This window comes from Cyprinus carpio, chromosome A18, assembly GCF_018340385.1.
Source record: "Cyprinus carpio isolate SPL01 chromosome A18, ASM1834038v1, whole genome shotgun sequence".
NCBI classification, from domain to species: Eukaryota; Metazoa; Chordata; class Actinopteri; order Cypriniformes; family Cyprinidae; genus Cyprinus; species Cyprinus carpio.
Genome location: NC_056589.1, coordinates 15091437 through 15105436, shown reverse-complemented (window position 1 = coordinate 15105436; position 14000 = coordinate 15091437). Strand labels below are relative to the sequence as shown.

Sequence of the window (14000 nt, the reverse complement as noted above, 5' to 3'; positions counted from 1 at the left end):
ATACAATTGAAATGTTTGTTTAAAATGGAAAATATTAATAATATTAATATAAATAATAATAATAATAATAATTACTACTTAAAAATAAAAAAGATTTATACAAAATACACAAAAGATAAAAGCAAAACCAACCTCTTCCACTGATCCCGAACTCTGTGGTGGTGTCTGTGTGTGGGTGCGTGTCCAGTGGGACTGGATGGACCAGTGGAGCAAAATGAATCCAGTGGCCCAGGCTGAACTTTAGCAATACTTCAGCACCAAGACATATTCTCCATTTGTGTGTATGAGCTTGTCTGAATGAGAGAGAGAAGGACAGGATGGTGTTCGAGTGAAAGAGTTCACTTGACGCTGCTTGAGAAGTGACGGTTCAAGTTGAGTGTTGTAGTAAAGCGAGCTCCTGTTTGCGTGTGTACAGACACACTGCAGTACACACCGCTCCTGATGCTTACTTTATTCTCTCTCTCTCTCTCTCTCTCTCTCTCTCTCTTCTCTCTCTCTCTATCTCTCTGCTTCTCTCTCTCACTTCACACCTCTCTGATGGAGTCAGTAGTTGCTCTTTTAATCCTGTTTATGCCAGTGCTCTTCTAAGTCCCCTTGGCAGGACTTTCAAAATACAGCAGCGAAGCGGATCCTTGCATCTTCCCTTCCTCTTTTCTCTCCACATCTCTCTTTCCCTCCTCCACTGTCTTTTTGCGCTCCACTCCACCCCCCACTTTCCTCCCTCTCTTCTCGGTAGAGCATCAGTGTACTGCAGGGTCCTAGAGCCTAGTGGTGTTTGCTGGCGGGTTTGTGTGTACAGTGTATTCCTGCTACTAGACACACATCAGTATGACATCACAAGTCTCCATTCTTGCTCTTGTACTACCTTTTTTTATTCTTTTTTTTATTCCAAATATTTCCTGAGAGGTGTTTGAGTGTTGTCGTGATGTTGTCTTGTTGTTGTTTTTTTTAAGTCAAAAGACAGTCACAGAGCCACAGAGTGGACTGTCACTGAGAGATCCTGTCCACTTGTGTCAGTCCTACAGAAAGACAACTGCAAAAAAAAAAAGAAAAAACAAAAAAAGAAAATGAAAGTTTAAATTCGTAATTCAAAGTTTATACTTCTTCATTTGTGGATTTGTTTTGACTGTGTGGTGTTGTTATGTATGATAAATGTTATTAGATTTTGTTAATGTATGGAGAGTATTGCAAAAAAAAAGAATCAACATCAAATCAAACCTGACAATATTTAGTTTCTTAATGCCCAGTCCTGCTCCTATTGTATGAATGATTCACCATTTAAAAGTTTGGGGTCATTAAGATTTTTTTTTTAAAGATTTTTATTTATTGATACTTTTATTCAGCAAGGTGCAAGCTTTTGAACTTTATGATCATCAAAGAATCCTGAGAAAAAAATTTTTTGGTCGACATTAATAAGAAATGTGTCTTGAGCAGTAAATTTGCATATTAGAATGATATCTGTAGAATCATGTGACACTGACGATTGGAGTAATGATGCTAAAAATTCAACTTTGCCATCACAGTAAAAAACAAAAAAAACAAATGAGGAAATAAAGATTTTTAAAGGGGTCATATGATGCTGCTAAAACGAACATTATTTGGGGTATTTGGTGTATGCATTGTGTTTATGCAGTTTCAGGTTCAAAAAACACGTTTTTTTTTTCCATATAATGTACATTATTGTTTCTCCTCTATGCCCTGCCTTTCTGAAACGCATCGATTTTTACAAAGCTCATTGGTCTGAAAAAGCGAGGTGTGCTCTGATTGGCCAGCTATCCATTGCATTGTGATTGGTCGAATGCTTCAAGCGTGTGACAGAAATGTTACACCCCTCAACATACTATGCCGTCTCCCAGGCCAGCAGCACGAGACTCAGTCCAGCTGCTCTGCTTGTGCACATCCCATCATCACTTGCTTTTTAGCAGTTCAGTCAGTGTATTGTTAGGAGTAACTGAATAACTCAGGATATTGGTTTATTTCGCATCAGAGGGAGTGTAAGGCACGTTTTTAAACCGAATAGCTTAAGTTATTTGTAGATTAGTGCGCACTGGAGACGCGTTCAGTTAGATTTGGTGAACTGGTTCGACCGGTTCACTAAGAAGATCCGGTTAAATAGAAAGATTTGTTCGCAATCCGGTCTTCACTAGACGAGACAAAACCAATAAAACCCATTACAAACGAGGCATTTTTTGCATCCACTGGGGACATAATTATTGATTATAATAACTTATACTGTCTTTTTACGCATTGCGTATTGCATCGCATAAACATAAAACAATGTCTGCATTTGTGATCTGAGAAACAACAAACGACAAGCCTACTCTACTGCTCAAGACTCGCATTTGAATCATCATTGGCAAATTATTTAAATATAAAAAATGTACTTACAGGCTGTGAGTCAGAAGCACCAGACTGTCCTTGCAAAGTTTGAACTGCCCAACTTTATAGAAACAACCATTGTGCCACAGACGCATTGCAGGCTACTGGTTCAGGAAACTGTCCTCATCCTCCATAAAACGTGCTGCACACATCTGAATATTTGGGTTGAACTGTTCTGGAACAGTGTTGAAATACAACTTATCGACTGATTTCTAGTCGTGTCCTCTTTTGGAAGGCCAAACAAAGTAGTATCGCTTTCACAACGAAACACACAGCGACTCCACGTCATGGCAGTGACAGCAACATCGACAATAAAAGTTACGCCTTCTTTCTTTGCGTGAACATTTGGGCGGTGTTATGCAAATCTTCCCACATAGTGACGTAGAGATGTGGGGTCGTGTTAGAGCGAGCCGTTTTAGGAGGGCGTGGTTGACTCTTAACTTTTATAAAGAATATCTCTTTGGGCTTGAGACTTTAGTTTTTGCAACTTTACAGACCTTCTTTATGCACCAAGAGCTTGTAACACTCCAAAGAGAAAGGAAAAACTGAAATCGCTGAAAACTGAACATTTCTTTCATACTGCAAAATGTAAGCAAATTGGACTACAACAAAACTATACCATAATAATGAACTATTTAATAATGATCAGAACTTAAAACCAAAGCCCTCCACCACAACTCACTCTTCCTCTGAAATGACTTTTGTCATTTTCGTTGACATCACTTTGGCTTCACGGGCTGTTGGATATAATAATATAGTAGGCAACAGATATTTATGCATCAAATTCAAATTTAGCACCATTCTCATTTCGAACACTCACTTTTCACAATCCAGTAAATAACCTAAGTACAAAATCAAAATCAGGTAAACAGGACTATTTGATGCAGACTTTAAGTGAACAGTGCTGTGTCTACAGAAAATCCAGCCAGAATTTTTTAATCCATGGCAGTAAGCTCTTCAAATTGTTTTTACCCCCTGACCCACTTCTAGATGCTGTTTTTGTGAAATTAAGATTTCTGTTCAAGCAGCAGAAAAACATTGTGTTCTGTCCTGGATTTTAACATTAATACGATGGACCCCAGGGGACCCTGGCTGGGATAAAGCCGGTGCAGGGGATGGACATTAGTAATCAATAAAAATCCTTGAGGCTTATGAGGCCTGGTTTCATGATGTGTGCTTTCTCCCCCTCCCCTGCCTGCACCTCTTTCATGTGGTGGTGGTGTTTTTGATGGGAATAGGTCAGTCAACACAGTGAATCTGATGCTTCATTTGTCTTTGTGCTGTCAGGACGACAGCTGTCTGGTGAAGTGTATGGTCAGCATGGATCAATAACCTTTCCTCTTGCTTGCTTCACACTTGCTGACAACAAACACGCACGGCATTTACCTCACACACAAATCAGGTGGACAAAGGCAGACAGATGGAGAGGGTGAGGTGGGTCAGAGGTAATTGGAGAGAACTAAGGAGCAGCTATATAGAAATACACATTTGCAATGAGACAGATTGAGGTAACTCCTGTTAAAAGATGTGATGTGTACCCTGTACACAAACAACTCAATGTAAGATTTATTTATATTTTTATATGTGATAGGCAGCATTTGGAGAGTAATTAACTAAAAATAGTAGATCAATGCTACTAACTTAACTACAGTTTTCAGTAGCTTTCAAAATAAATAAATAAAAAAAGTATGTATATATATTTTTTTTGCTCAGCAGTTAAGTGAGCAAAAAAAAAGGCTACATTGTTGTTTCTGATGTTGCAATGCATTTATACATGCACCAAATGAATCGAGTAAATAAATCAGTAAAAACTCTGTCACTGATTCAAATCCCTATACATGATATTTTTATTCCTACATATAGCTATTTTTTTTATAGCGAACGGCTATAACTTTATTTTTTATTATAAAATTGTATGGCTAGAAGGGTGTACTGTATTCTCATTTTTATTGTTGAATTTATTCTATTTAATTATGTCACCCTAATTGAGATCCATTCATTTATTTGTTCGTTCGTTCATTCATTTCAAAATCCTCACTGTTTTGGTTTTAGAAAAAAAAAATTGAGTATAAGCTACAACTATATTTATAAATCATTAATTATTATTATTATTATTATTATTATTATTATTATTATTATTATTATTATTATAAAAAGTATAAATTCTGAATTCAATTACGTTGAATCGCTACACCTGAAGTGTACACTATAACAGAAGTACACTTTTAAAAAACGGTTTATAAAAAGATTTGATAAAGAACCTGCAATATCTTTTTAAATATACAATCCAAGGCCCAAGAATTACATTTAAACAGATATTGCCCCATTAGTTAGCTACTTTTTGGTAGAAGTTTGACATGTACTACACATAATACATACTGAAACCGCATTTTCAAAAGAGTCTGACTGTTGTTACTTTAAATTAAAAGTAGCAAGTGCTAACAGGTTAAACCAGTTTAGTATATTTTTCCCATCATGCAAAGCAGCAAAGCGCGAAGAGAACACTTAACTCTAATCCATCCTGCAGCATAAGGCCTATGTCATGACGTATGCAGTGGCACGCTGACCCATCTCACCCACCCCTCTGAAGAGGTCAAGGTCATTTATTCAGGTGATTAAACCAGTAATCCATATGGGAAATATGTGATGTTTTTATATGCAGGAGGATGATAGGGAATAGAGGGGTTCAAATGAATTGACCTAACAAAAGCTCACGCACACACATAAAAGCACAGCCTGCATATATTGAAATGTATGGCAGTGGCATATGTGAGTGCACAAGCTGTTTATTCGGGCACACAGAGAGCAGACAGCCTGAAATAATCCCCAGTGACAGCAGAGAGAGCTCACACACCTGACAACACCCAGACAAATGAGCTCGGCGCTCAGCTCTGCTCCTGCTCATTACATTTGGATGCACAAAAATGCACACACAAGCCTAAAAGAACACAATAATATTCACACGAAAAACTGTGAATGTGCATGAACATTTGGAATGCATACAGGGATAGACAGTGAAATATCAATACGATTGGTACACTTTTTTTTGTTAAAATATTATTAAATTAGATTGAAAAAGTGTATTTTTATGAACAAACAGGAGCCAGAGGATGGCAACAAACACAAACTCTTAATTTTATAATAACACATTAATTTCACTTTTTATATACAGTATATATATATTTTCTGCACTATTTTGAGTAATAATTTGCATTTAAAATGCATTTTAACATGGTGAAATGTGTTAAATGTAACTCTTAAGCTCATTTGACACCTAAAGTGCTGAAGCGACTAGACATCATTCCTTTTCAATGACAGTTTATGATTACCAGCAATATGAGTGACAGTGGCCATCAGTGATAAGATGTGAGTGTGTCCAGCATCTTGGCAAGTTGAGAAAAGTAAAAAAATTAACTGCAATGATGCACTGAAAATGCGCTTCAGTTCTTAAACTGATAATTATTTATCATGTTCATGATATGATGTATTATGTACAGTCGCAAGATATATGAAAACATTTTCAGCAATAAAAATATATTTATGTTCATGATATATATAAAATACTTGCAGCAACCCATACATCTAATTTGTGATCAGATTTTCAAAAGCTATGGACAGTCATGCAGCCCACCAATAATAGTTATGTAATCAAGCAGAAGCGTCCTTGTTGTAAAATGGTATATTTATTTCTCTTTAAAAAATTTTTTGAACATTAATTATATGTAAAGCAGCTTTGTTGTATTTAGCAATTATGAGATAAAAAGTCAAGATTATGAGATACTAAGTCATAAGTCTGAGATGAGAAGTAATAATTAACCAAATTATTAGTAAAAGTATAACCAAATTATTATATAGGATAAAAAGTCAAATTTTTTACATTATGAAATTTATGATACTAAGTCATAATTAATAATAATTCTAGGATAAAAACTATGAGATAAAATTATGACAGTCGAAGTTAACAAAAACTATATTTTGAGATAAAAAGTCCAAATTATGAGAAAACATTAAACTTTTTAATAATATAATCTCATATATTATATTGTCGACTATATTTTCAACTTTTTAGCCCATAATTATGACTTTATATGTTATAATTATGAGTTTGGTTTTCTCTTATAGTGAACATAGTGAACTTTTTTATGACTTATAGTCATAAAAACACCTTCTGTGAGTGTGAACAGGGCTTTATTGATAACTGAAAGTTTAATCAAATAAGCCAAAATATTTTAGAAAATGAACACAGGATATTTGCAATACTGAATAGCAGTATTGTAATTTTTATTTTAATCTGGTTTCTGTAGAATTATGTGCCTGCTAAATCTGCTATATGACCATTCCCCTCAATTAATCTCTCAAATGAAAGAAATAAACATTTAGTATTTAAAACGAACTCCTGACAGCATGCACAGTGCTCTGTAGCAGCTCGTCATTGCTTGTAAATGTACAGTGCCTTCTCTCAGTCAGCACATGCTGCAGTTCAGAGTAGCTCCAGTTAATGACTTGTCACATTACAATCCTCTTAAGGAAGCTAAGCCGAACTCGGCTCGTTTCCCACTGATTTCCTGACCCTGTTGTCTAGCGTTACACCCACCCACCCACACACACACACACACACACACACACACACACACACACACACACACACGCACACACACACAAACAGCGACCTCAGCAGCACAAAGACCATCCAACTTCACCAAGCTCATTATCGAATCAGCAGCTGAACCAACTTACTCAACACATACTCCATGCCCACAGCCCAACATGTGCAATTCTCTCACTGCTAGAGCAATAAAATGGCACAGCACTGCTGCAGGGAGAGGTGCTCCTCCACGGAACCTGATCTAACAGAGCCTTTCACACCTAATGATGTCCTATGAGGGATTTATATGAAGTTTATATATTAATATAGATATATCATTCAAAAGTATGTGTGTGGAGGGGTTATGTTTTTTTTAGTGTTTTTTTTTTTTCTCTAATGCTCACCAAGGCTGAATCTATTCAACATTTATTTTTCTCTACATTTTAAAATTGAATTTATTCCTGTTAAAGGCTAAACCATTCCGAATACATTTAAGTGTCGAATGATCAGAAATTATTCTAATATGCTAATTTTGTGCTCAAGAAACATTTCTCATTAGTATCAATATTAAAAACTGTTGTGCATCTTGATATTGTTTGCAAAAAACATGACATTTAATGCATCCTTATAGAAAAAAGGGTAATGTATTTTAATTTCTCTCTCTAAAAAAAAGAAGAAAACTAAAAATGAATAGAAAAAAAAAGAAAAGTTCTTACTAATCACATTTTACATGACATTTAAAAACCTTGCCTTGTCAAATTATCTTGATTTCCTGTTTTATTTTTTCTGCATGCTGGTCAGATGGCATGACTTTGAATATTAAATAGAAGCAGCTTTGTTAATATGTTTTTTTTTTCTTTTTTCTGAATTCATTGAATTTCATGTGATGAAAATGTCTTGTCTTTTTTTTATCATAATATTAGACTTTTTTTTTCATTATGGCCCTAAAAACAAAATGAATTTAAATGAATGAATCAAAAACAATTATCATAAAAGACTTTTATCCATGTCACTGCAAACATTATAATATATAGGGGAAAAAAAGAAAAAAACGCATCACTAACCCTAATAGCATCCTTAAAAAATAATATTATAAATGATAAATCCAGCTGCTTCCAATGACTTCACTAACAGTCTGTGAGCTTGTGCTGTTGTGAAAACTATAACAGCTGCACTTCTCCACAGTACCTTTTGTTTCCCTGTAACCTGATGGATATATTTTGATGTTTCTGTGGTGGCTGGTGCTTTAATCTTCACTTTCAAAGGGTATCAACTGATGTAGGCCTGTGGACAGACTTGCTGGTGACTTTGAGCTGAGACAAGAACAGTTCAGTCATTCTCTCGTAGCTAAAACCAAGCCTTAATCCTGACAAAGAGTGTGTTACTGTAAGTGTGTGTGATAGCGGGCTTAGCTGTACTGTGGCTGCAGGCTGTACATCACTGTGGAAGAGATGCTGTCTTTGTGCAATTTTCTGTTACGCGTGGCGTTACATGCCAAATATCAGCAATCATCAGAATCACTTATCTTTCCTAGAATGTTCCAACGCTGTTCTGTGCCTCAGGAGCCATGAATTATTTATCTCTAAAAGAGGGGGGAGAGTGAAAAATTGGTTGAAAGGATAATCAGAATGCAAGGATGGGATAAAAAAGAGAGAAATCCCACTAAAATCCCATGGCCTATACAAATTGTTCAATCCCTCTCTAGGTTTCAATCTGTCCTATTCTCTCCAGTGTTTTAACCCCACCCCCCGCCCCCCCTCTGTGAAGCTCTGATGATGAGCGTCCGAGAGCGGGACTCGTTTTGTGAGGGATCAAGACGACTCCAATCAACAAATGTCTCACACGCAATTCATAAACCTGCAAAATGAGGGCAGGCCGTCAGAATCGAATACACATTTCTGTCCTCAGTATTCAATATCACTCTAGTCATGCTCAGTCTAACTCGCATTTGTTAGGTGTCTCGTCCATGAAATTTGCAATTAAGGCATTGTAACAGTCAATATTTAGACAGGCTTCAGCTAACACAATCCATTTATGGAGCTCCCACAGGAGCGATTTATGAAATGTTGCTCCACCATATATCGGAAGACATACAATAATAAGACATACAGCACATTTATTTTTAAGAGTGTAAATACTGTTTCTGCATTAAGTAAACCCTCTCTGTATTCTCTCTATATTCACTTGCATTATCGCCCTGCAAAAAAACAAATCTGTTGCTTAGAAACATAACTGCATCTCTCCTGTGAGCTATAATTCATTCATAAAGTTGGAGTGCATAATTTTGCACCATTAGCATAAAAACAGAATTGCAAAAAAATGATTGTTTTGAAACACTCCCACCGTTTCTCATGCAAGAATGTAGGGAGGACTGGAATAAGACAGAGAAAGATAAGCCTAAAATTGAAGGGGTCGAAGCATTAGAGAGACAAAATGTCAATCGGTGTGTTTACTTTAAACCTAAATGAGTAAAAAAATAGGCAGATGAGAATGAATGATGCTTATAAACATGGTTGTGTAAAATGGTGGTAGAATGGTGGGAGTGAAAGGAGTGAAGGTTTGAGTGAAACAGAGAGTTTTGAGTTGAACGTGATTTTAGTGAGCGGTTTTAGGTGAGTTATTTTAGATTAAAGTGTGTCTGGTGATGATTATTTATTTAGATTCACTCTCGCTCGGTCTGCAGTTAATCCCACACAAACAAAACTAACGTCACCACAAAGCTTTGGACACATCTCCTCATTCTTATACTGTTATCTGCTATTTAGAATAACAGTAACTATTAAATAACACAAATTTAGAGTATGGGAATTATGTAGTAAGGAGAAATGTATTAAAGGATTTTCAATTGGAGTGTTTATAGACACTCTAAGATCATCAGTTACTTCATTTAGTTCAGAGAATTCAATGAGTGTCTCTCACACACAAACACAAACACAGATTTGGCTGTGAGTCAGACAGTGAGTTTCTCACGCTGACATAATCGCAGTACAACAGATGAGACGGGATGAAGCATAGCTGAGAACTGCTGGTGAGCTGACATGCTTTAGGAGACAATACTGCTATTAGTGTGGGTCAGCACTGCCAATGATGATATAACTCTCTGCTGCGCTCTCCTCCTCCTCAGCTCTCTCCAAGAGCGACGATTTTTTACTTAGCACAGCAGTTTTTCTACTTTCCATTTTTTTATTATCCTTAGTGAGACACCTCATTAAGAACAAGGAGAGAATGACAGCTTAATGGATTAATGCACCCTAAAATAATAATAATAATGTCATCCTTTATTCACCCTCATTTTGTTCCAAATCCGTGACATTGAACACAAAAGGACATATTTTTAAAACAAGACCGGTCGTTGTTTTCCATGCATTTACAATAAATGGGAACCAAAGCTTTCAAGCATCATAATAGTATCATAAATATGATCTATATGACTTAACTAACCACTGCAACTAGATAAGTCAGTGTGTTTATGATCCGTTTTAGTTTACGAATCACATTATTGAATCAACCATTCAGACTAATTTTGTTAACTACTGGAGATCAGTTTACTCAATGGAAAGATCAGAATTTGTTCATGAATCAAACTTGCCAATTTTGGGCATCATTTCTTTTCATTACATTGATTACTAAGAGTAGCCGAAATATTTGTAAAATATATAAAATCTCTTTTCGTGTCCTGCGGAAGAAAATAAGACAAACTAATTTGAAACAACATGAGGGTGCTCAACTTGGTTCACTTGAGTATATTTTTAAAAAAGTAGTGTTTTCGGCCACTTTGCATGTTAATTGCAATTAAATGAAAATGCATATAGTTTACATTTATATTAAATGCAGTTATACTTTAGAGTGCTTTTTTGACCCACTCTTTTTATGAGATTGTATAGTAAACGTAATGACAAACGTACTGACAAAGAATTATGGAGTTATGGAGTATATATTTTATATTTTATTTTATTTTGTAATGAGGGCCGGTGGTGTTGATGGTGTTTTTGGAATTGCTATATGTTTATTATTATTATTATTAGGGCCCAAGCACCAATGGTGCGAGGACCCTTCTTGGAATTGCTCTGTTTCATCTTCCTCTTCTCCAAAGTGAATCACATTTTTGAGGGCTAAAGCATGCTATCAATGCAATGAAACAAAAAGTTGGTTTTCAAAGTTTAAATAGGTCTATGGATATTTTTCTTACAAAAATGCATCGATTTGCTTCAGGATGCCTTTATTAACACCCTGGAGCCATGTGGAACATATTTCATGATGGATGGACGCAGTTTATTGGACTTCTATTGAACTATTGAATCTCAACAGCAATTCCGTTCCATTATAAAGCTGGGAAGAGCCAGGATATTTTTTTAATATACTCAGATTGAATTCGTCTGAAAAGAAGAAAGTCATACACCTAGGATGGCTTAAGGGTGAGTAAATCATGGGGTAATTTTCATCTTTGGGTGAACTATCCCTTTAAGTTGACTTTTATGTCATTCATATTATATTATCTTCAAAATATGCTTTTTTCAAGATTTGAAGTACACTACAAGTACACAATACAATTAAGCACACTTCTTTTTCACAAAGGCGAATAAAAGCATTTTATTTGGGGGTAAATTATCCCTTTCATAATGACAAACCACATCAGACAAAAACATAAATAACAAGGCGAGACTGTAGCTCACTATAAACCTGTTCTATCATAAACAATATGTGCTTGAGACTCACTCATGAGGCTTTTTTTATCCTCTCCTCCCAAACACACACCCACACAGAGTACAATGTGTGTCTTTATTACTGTCTACCACACACACACACACAAAAACAGAGTTCTCAGTATGTGCTATTATCCTTCCCTTCCAAATTCACACACACACACACACACACACACTCACACACACCTACACACACACACACACACACACACACACACACACACACACACACACACACACACACAGTCACACACAGTCACACACTCAAGGGATTTTGTGAGATTTAGTGGGATTCTGGTGACTGTGAAGAAGATGAGAAATAATGAAATAAATGCAGAAGTCGCCATTTAAGGGGATTAGACTCACAATGGGAACACCTTTCAGAAGAGGGTGAAAGCGGTGTGTGTCTCAGACTCTGTGGCAATTAAAGTGATTTAATACTGTGAACCGAGGAATGGAAGGAAGATTTGGTAATGGAGGCAGATTAAAAGTAATTGTCACAGAACCTGACCCTGGAGAGGAGAAGAGAGACAGGCAGACACACAGAGTGAGATAAAAAAAGAAAGGGGGACATACAGAAAGACAGAAAAAGGACGGATGATGCCATAAATCAAGGCACTATATAGATAGAGGGAATCAGAGAGAGACTTAATGACCAGCGGAGTGATTAAAGGGTGAATGAGAAAAGTTCAAACAGAATGATGTCTCTCCTTTAGAAGAATCTCTTTTCTGACTTGCACTCTCCCTGAGGTGGAGCCTGATTTTTGCCATTCATGTTGGATCAGAAAGAATAAGAATTTTTTTTTTTTATCTCTTTTTTTAGTCTTAGACTCTTAAGGCGTCTTTACACAGCTCAGGTGGTTCTGTGTCTGCTACAAATTCTGTGTAAGGATGCAATGACACTTAAAAGTAGAACCAAAATATGGCATATTTAAAATATTATAATTTATATCTATATTACTACTGTTTATATTAACAAACAAGACTTACACACACACACACACACACACACACACACACACACACACATATATCAATCATTCAATGACTCACTCATTAAGTCAGCACTCATTGCCACCTACTGCTGTAACTACGTAACATGCAGAAATGTGGAAACATGTGAGCACAACAGGATGGACTGTAAATTTAGTCAGGGAGAGAGAAAGAAAGATACTGTTATAAAAAGGGAAGCATGGTTAGTGTAGGAGCAGGTGAGTGAGAGTAATAGATGGAAATGTGTCTCATGAGAGACATAGAAGGAAACGGAGACAGAGGAAGAGGATATCTGTGAATGTGGAGGTCTTTAGTGGTGTTCTCCTCCACTTGCGGCTGCTGTCGTCCTGAAACTCTGAATGATTTATTAAAGAACGGTTGCGAGAGAGGAAAAGAGGGACGGAGAGGGCAGCCAGGCGAGGCCTGATTAACCGGAGGAAGGAGAGAAGACAAGCATCCCTCTATTATTCATTACTCCAGGGGAACAGAGAGAGGGACAAGAGGGTATGAAGAGCAGGGCTGGAGATAAAGGGAAAAAACAGGAGGTGTGGAGAAAAGAAGAAGAGGGAAAAATATGGGAAGATATTTTTATATGGTACTAACTGTCTCTTTTGCCCTATTTTGCCTCACTGACTCATGCATGCTAAGAGTGTATGTGTCTTATGGGATGAGATGTTTAATATCTATCCATACAGTGTTAACTACAGAGCGCTTATTGAAAAAAAAAAAAAACACATGCCAGGGTTCATATGTCTACAGTTATTGTAGTGTTGTGTCTATAGTGACATGTAATTCACTTAGTAGCTGCCTACAAAAGAGTAATGCTACACGCGTATAATTATATGAATAATAATTTTCATTAACAATAAGGTGTGCTGTGAGAGCAGTAAATATAGAGATGCAGTGTTTCCTAGAAATTTGAGTCTCATAATCGAAATGTAATTGCATCTTGCCAAACAAACGAATAGTAAAGTGTTCCAGTGTTTCAGTTCTTGGAGCATTATATTTTTCTTGAAATTTTTAACAGAGAAAATAAATAACAACAATTAAGTAACTAACCATTAGACTCTAAGTCAGTCACCCAGAATATATATTTTACTCAACACTCAAGTGTTTTTTACTATTAAATGTGAAATTATCATTTAAAAAATGAGTTTTATGTCAAAATATTTTATTGTATTATTTAGACTTTTATATTTAAACCTACATACACACACACAATGTCTTTTCATCTGCAATGTTTCTGTGCTGTGTACTTTGATATACCATAATTGTATTGATAGGGTTTGTGTTTCCACAATTACTGACTGCAGTCATTTCATGTAAATCATGTTAAACAA

The 14000-nt window shown here is 36.1% G+C and overlaps 1 protein-coding gene across 1 annotated transcript in view; it reads right to left on the bottom strand.

Annotated features, from left to right (window-relative positions):
• The window catches only part of LOC109110220 (transmembrane protein 91-like), a 21350-nt gene extending 20830 nt beyond the window's left edge, over window positions 1–520 (bottom strand). The window contains exon 1 of the mRNA XM_019123262.2: window positions 133–520. The gene's annotated coding sequence lies outside the window, so the exon portion shown is untranslated. The remainder of the gene's footprint in view (window positions 1–132) is intronic.
• Between the last annotated feature and the right edge of the window lie 13480 nt (window positions 521–14000).